The following is a 7,037-nucleotide window of genomic DNA, read 5'->3' on the forward strand; positions in this document are numbered from 1 at the left end:
CTTGTGTATTGAACTGTATTGTAAATACTTCTCAAAACGCTGGAAAGGAAACCGTTACCATTACCCTTAATTTATAGATGATGAAACGGAGGCGCAGGGATGCAAAATGAGCCACTGAAGACCATTCAGCAGGTTCGTGGCAGAGACAGACATCTCCTGAGAGCTATCCAATAGTCACAAGACCTCACATTAGTTGTTTTGCAGTTTATAGAAATTATCTATTTTGAGCCTGGGGAAAAAAAATGCCCTTATAAATCCTGCTGTGACCTCAGAAGATCTTTCTTCCCACCATTTCTTTCCTAATTGCTACCACAGTCTCCTGTAGATCTTTGGAAGGAGGGGAGTTGCAGAAGTGCCTGTACCATCCTTCACCAGAAAGAGCTGCTGGGAAAGGCTTCAGGGTTCCACTGGTCTGTAAGGCATGATGAATGCCATGTGATGCTGCTGGCAGATTTCAGAAGCAGATGCACACATACTGACAGGAATTTCTGTTTTCCACTTCAGTTAAGGGGCAAAGGAAAAAAATAACCACAAGGAGCTGTTAAACCAAATTGCTAACAACCTTCGACCCATCAGGGTTACTGACAGCTTCCACAAACTGTTTGCAAAAATGGGTTTCTGGTAGAAAAATAAAAACTTTAGGGCCAGGCCTGGCAAAATCTCAGTGCCCTCCGAGAGGTGCTAAATGTCCTCAGATCCCCGTGGAGACACTTGCTAATGTTGCGAGGTTGTTATGGGATAAATGAGGGCACAGTCTGGGCAGCTTGCTGAACTGGGGGGAAAATAATACTCTCGACACTGTGTGTGGCTCTGACCAGAAGAGCTGACCCCTGAGATCCAGCTCCAAACCAAGGACGGCTGGTTACAGCCCCGGTGAATGCAGCCCTGAAGAATGCTTGGCTTGTTGCTGCTATGGCCGATGGCCCTGCTGCTTTTCAGGTGTCTCAATCCACCGAGACACCATTAACACCTCAGGGCTCCTTCTCAGCTTCTCACATGGTGGGCTGCTGCATTTCATTCCACTGCTGGAACCCAGTGCTGTCCACAGACTGCTCGGAGGGCTGGTTGCAACTTGACAAAGTTATGGTGCTCAGAACAGTCAAGGATGCCTTTCTCTGTCGTATGGTCCATTTCTTCCCACACAATAGTGTGCATAAACCAAAACCCAGCAGGCTGCTAGGAGGTATGGCTGGTGTAAACACCCACTCTCAAGAGAAAAACAGTGGTAGCGTCATGAATTCATCTCTCCAGGGAGGATGCCAACCAGTGACCTCCATGGCCTCATAGTATGTAATTCCTACAATGAAGCAGACATGTGAAGATCCACACTCCCTGAAATGTGGGTTTAAAGCTTCTGTTCCAACAGGGATTTGATTACATCATGAAACAATACCTAACTGCTAGGTGTTGCAATGCCGATGAAGGTTTGACCCCAGGGAGTCCAGACTGGAGCATGAAGTGCTGGAAAAACAGAGGATGTAAACTCACTCTCTTCCTAGCACATGTGCTCCAGGGCAACAGCTCTGCTACTTGAGAAGGGGATTAATTTGTTGAGCCAGGTGCTGCCTGGTGAGTCTTTTGCTGTGATGCTAGAGAAGATCCCCAGGACATGCAAAGGACACCCATCACCTTAGCACCAAGATATATGAAGTCTCTCAGAAAACATATTTCTGGAGCCCAATTTTTAAGATGTCTTCTTCACCTGAAAGACTTATGAGATGCAAAGACCCATCCACCTGGAAACTAATGTTGAAATTAGGACAGCGTGGGACAAATGTCTGTACTGCAGACACACACATGCACACACAAGCACACACACCCTGCAAACCTGGTAGCTCTGCAGAGTTACCAGGTAAAGAGATAAACCCTGTTCCACCTTGTTCTCCTTGAGGAACAGGCCTCAAGGGAAGAAAACCTTTGCCAACCGTCCGAGGAAAGAAAACCTTTGCCAACTGTCCTGTATTTCCTTCAGCCAGATTTGTGGCTGCTGGCAACCTAACACCTCTGTTGTGGGAAGAAACAGAACAAATTAACCTTCATCCCCCAATAGTCAGGCTTGTGATCTTAATACTTTGTGTTACTTAATACAAGTGAGCCCAGAGAACTTCTTGAACAAAGTGGAACAGCTGGACACATCTGGCCTATGCTACACATCAGTGTAGACATAACCTTAGGGAATCTTGAAATCACAAGTGTGGCACCTGCCCTGCATCAAGATACTTGTTTTTTCCAGGACTTAGGCTTCTTCCTGCGCACGTGGCTGGTGGTGCTGTCTGTGGCCCCCTCCAAGGCAAGGTTTAAATATCAGCCCCGCTAGGCAAGGCAGATACTACACTGAGCATCACTAGTATGTAAGATGAGCTCACCAGGAGAACCGACATGACATGATGTGAGTCTTGGTCCGTATTTATTAAAGGTCTAAAAAAACCTTATAACTTTACCTTCTGAAGTGGCCACCAGCAGCACCAGCTATGGACTTACTCAAACAGCGACATTTCAGAGCCAAAAGGAGATTTCAACTGAATGTCTTGGAAACTGTGCAGTTCTTCAAGATGGTAAACAGCCCGAGCAGAAGTGAGGGCTGCCTTGTGCCGGATTGTGTGTACATGGCCGCCCTCTCCTGGGGCATCAGAACAGGTCACCTCTGCCGAGCGCCTGAGAGCATCAGCACCTTCATCCTAACCGCTGTCACACCCCTTTGCCATGAGCTAAAGTCTCACCCTCATCTGCTGCCTAAAACCTTCCAGGGAAAGACTTTTTGCATCATTATCATCTTAATCCCTCATGTTTATTTTTATTTAGGACACTCTGCATCCAGTTTGGCTGACAGTGGTCACCCAGAGGGCAAAGGAAAAGCCCACAGGACCATCAGGACAATTCTTCACATATTCACTGGGACAAAAGTCCCATCGACTCTCCTTCCTACTCTTTTCCCAAGGTGCCCATTTTAATTTTTCGTTTTCCTGATCATATTTCAATTTTCTGTTGCAAAGGTCTTTCACTTACTCCGTAGCATTAGGAAGGGCAGGGATGTGATGGGTGCTGGAAGGGACAAGGCAGTGCTGTGACCCATCCTGAGCGATGGTCCCACTGAACAGTGAACATGGCCTTTACTTTCACCTGTAGCAAACAAATACAAAATAACAAATTCTTCCTTTCCATGGGACCTTGCCACCCAGCTTGTGCTTATCAGACTGGAAGTTCTCTAAAACCAGGTCAGCCCTTTTCTACTTGTTTGCCCCCATAACAGCACGTCAGGGTGGGCTCCTGCAGCTGAACACCCTGCCTGGGTCCCGTTTCAGCAGCAGTGCTATACGAGCTCTGAGGGCAGCCACGGGGGACCCCTCAGCCTAACTTCTTTCAATGCTTTGCTTATATTTAGCCTTGCAACATTACCTTACCTCTTTTTAGGTTGTTTCCATGACAACCAGTCCTGCAGTAAAAATCAAGTGTTGAATGCAAGATAGGGGATTGAGGGGAGTTCCATCATGACAGATGAGGAAATACAGGCTCTGAGTTACTCCAACCTCACCCAGGGAGTTATCTCAAGTAGGATGGTTCTTTCCACCTCAGTGCAGAGCTGCCATCAAGTGTAGGAGAGTGCCCCGAAAGCCTGGTCTCTTGTAACTGGTTTTAAGATTTCTGCAGGATATTCACTGTCAGTGGGAAAGGCGTATTGCATACTGTAGCAGAGCCCATGGGAACAGCGTCATGAACTACGCACAAATAAAAACACACTGCACCCTTTGGGCCTTTCTTTTTCACGGCTTTTCCCCTGGGCATCCCAGAAAGAGGGTCAGGCACAAGTGAGGTTGTGTGCAACTGAGGCGCTGGAGGGCGAGGGGTCTGCCCACAGCTAGATGCTGGAAAATCTAGGGTCTGTGTCTGAGTTTCTGTTTGGAGAGTTTTACAGAATGCCTGTCAGATGTGTGACAGCTGCTGAAGGGCTGCGAAGCAGGTCATTGCAGAGAAAGGCTTCATGCTTCTGAATGATGAGCTGCAGATGCATTTGTTACTCATGGTTCTCCAAGATACAGAGGCTTGCTACAGATTGCTTTCTTTTACTGCAGCATCACTTTTAATAGCATCATCTTCAACACCAATACTTGCTTTTACACACACAATCTTCCAACATCATTTCTTACATTTTTGACACAAGCGTGACACCACTTATATTTTGTTTCTTCTTAAAGAAGAAAAAAATTGTAAACATGGGAAAACGAGAACTGTAAAATCCTCTGAAGAGTTCAGTCCCTGTCTCCAAAGCTGACAAGCCAAATTTCCACTCTGAGCATTCCTACATGCCTTGTCAAGAAGGCAACGCTTACATCTGGAGGCCTCCATGATACCTCTGAGTGTGAACCAATAGCCCATCAGTCTTGACTGGTAGGGAGACATTTCAGAAGCTGGCACCATTTGGTATAACTCCACAGAAGTTAATTTATACCATATTACTCCAGCAGAAGTTCAAGTCTATTGTATTTGATGTAAACAACAGTTTCTATCTAGCCAAGGGTTGACTGGTGCCTGTGGTAGAGTGCAGCATGAGGACTACCAGTGTGATGCTGAGCCAGGCTGCAGAAGTAAAGGTGTGAGTCCCTTCACCACATACTCACGTATCAGCTTTTGGAGCTGCCATCTGCACCCACTGTGGATGGGGACTTTGCACCATATGATAGCTGTTGGGTTACAGAAGCAAATTTTCTATAATCTACCACTCATATTTGCACAAGACAGGGTGGAAGGTATCTTATCTGAGGTTGTCTCTGCTTCAGTCAAAAATATTTGAAGGGCACCTTAGCTCAGTCTTGAGCTAGGCTTCCACTCACACCACTCTATGTGCATACATACATTTGACTACAGAAATACACATATGCATATAGTGACAACAAAGGAAGCGAGGACTAGAAGAAAAGTCCCTCATTTGCAAAAATAGGAAGTCAACATAACTACATTAATTAAACTAAGAAAGGTGCTAGCTCACTGGCTTTATCAACTTTGACTTTTACAAAGCTGAATATGACAAAATAACACCTTTTATTGAATGATTAAAAGGGAAAAATGCTAAAGAATTCCTAATGCTTGGGTGAGAATGTGGACACAGCCACAGAGTTGTATATACAATTTCTTACAAGTATCCAGTGGATGAACATCAACACTGTATGTGACCCCATTTGGCATAAATCTGGCACTGTCAGCCATGACATCCATGTAGGTCTTCTCCAGGGCAAGACAGAGACCCCCAAACCTTAAGTTTCTGAGATCTACCTGATGGCCAGCTCTCCCTTCAATCTCAGTTTTTTTCCCAGTTTAACACAAAACCTCCACCATCACAGCCTCAAACATTTGCTCTTAAAATCATTGAGTTTTCCTCTGAGGGGAGAATAACATGACAAGTTAAATGAATTAGGTAATGCTTTACCCCATATAATTTATGATGCCATGGGGAGTGGAAGCATACACATCTCTTCAGCTCGTACTCGGCCGCTCCTTGTGGACCAGAACTAATAAACTAGAGGAGCTTGGAGATGAGATGAGGGAGGGGAGAAGCCTCCCCCTTCATTTCTTGATCTTGGAGGGGCTAGCTTAAGAAAATGGTTACCAAACACCTGGAGCAGCACCTAATTAACCAGAGTGAGATTTTAGTTTGGCAGGATTAAATGCTGACAAGCACCCAGGGTGCTGTGGGTCTGGTTTGCTCACTGCTGGGAGCAGGGCTAAAGCGCTACGTTGCACAGCCCTGTGGGACCATAAATTTGGGGGAGGTTTGAAACAACAAGTACTTTGATGCACAGGTTTGTTGATTGACATTCCCCTAGTGGATAGCTGGAATTAAAATTGATGGAGCAGGGTAGTGTGCTAAAAGTTTTGCTGGTCTAACTGGATGTAGGCCCACTCAGATTCATCGTGATTTATACTGGCATGGGGGGATGGCTCAGAGAAGCTGCAAAAAAGCATTGTAACAAATTGAAAATGGAGAATAGGGAAAAGGTGGTTTAAATAAAAATCCTCATCATGTTAAAGTCTTGGTGAGCAACTGCTTCTTCTAAGAAAGGTCCAAACTCTTTTCTGTTAGGCAGGATGGCCGCGCTGGTTGATGCCAGTGGAAGATCAGGTTTGCTCACTCTTTGTGGGCCTTTGAGAAAATGGGAAGATAAGACAACACCTCTTCGCTGAGTAAGGAAATAAAAACTTGTAAATGAAAGCATCTACGTATAGTTAAAATATATATATTAAATTATATATATATTCATATATATATGAATGTATATATATTAAAAAATGCACACCAGCTGGCTTGGCTTGGCTGTCATTGTACAGATAATCCTGAGAACAAAATGATGGTGGAAGTCTATAAGCACAACCTTGATATGACTGAACAACGCTGATTTATACTTGCGAAGAACAGTCCTGTGTCATCTTCCAGGAGACAGAGAATCAGATATTGACAGAGCTGGAGAAGTCCTTACAGGACTAAAGGCAGAAACGTCTCCAATGATGCGTTCCATGATTGCCCAGCAGCTTCTACATGTACCAAAGAGACACTGCCTCCTTTTCCCCAGGAGGTCAGCTCCTTCCTTACCTTTACTGTGGTGTGGAGGTGTGGGTGTAGTGGGCATTTTATTACAATAACAAAATAACAATAACAATAATGATAACTATAACAATACCAGTAACAATAACAATAACAAAATAACAATAACAGTAACAATAATGATAACAATAACAATAATATTTATTATTATTATTTCTAATCCCACTTACAATGGCTGAATTTGATATTCAGGACTTCACGTCTGATCTACCTATGGATCTGGAAAGCTAATTATTTTCTTCTGTGCAAAAAACCTTTTGCCTCAGACTCTCTAGATGAAAAGACCTGTCTCCTTTGGTCTGATCTCATAATTTTTTCTTAACTTCTGACTGTTCCAGTAATTCCTTCCCAGACTTTCTCCAGTTGGTCCTGAGTTTACCTAAATGTGGTTCTCACAAAGTGCTTTTAAGTTTTGGTGCAATATTGGCTAGATGTTGGTAGA

The sequence above is a fragment of the Falco biarmicus genome, chromosome 4 (genome assembly GCF_023638135.1).
Source record: "Falco biarmicus isolate bFalBia1 chromosome 4, bFalBia1.pri, whole genome shotgun sequence".
Classification (NCBI taxonomy): domain Eukaryota; kingdom Metazoa; phylum Chordata; class Aves; order Falconiformes; family Falconidae; genus Falco; species Falco biarmicus.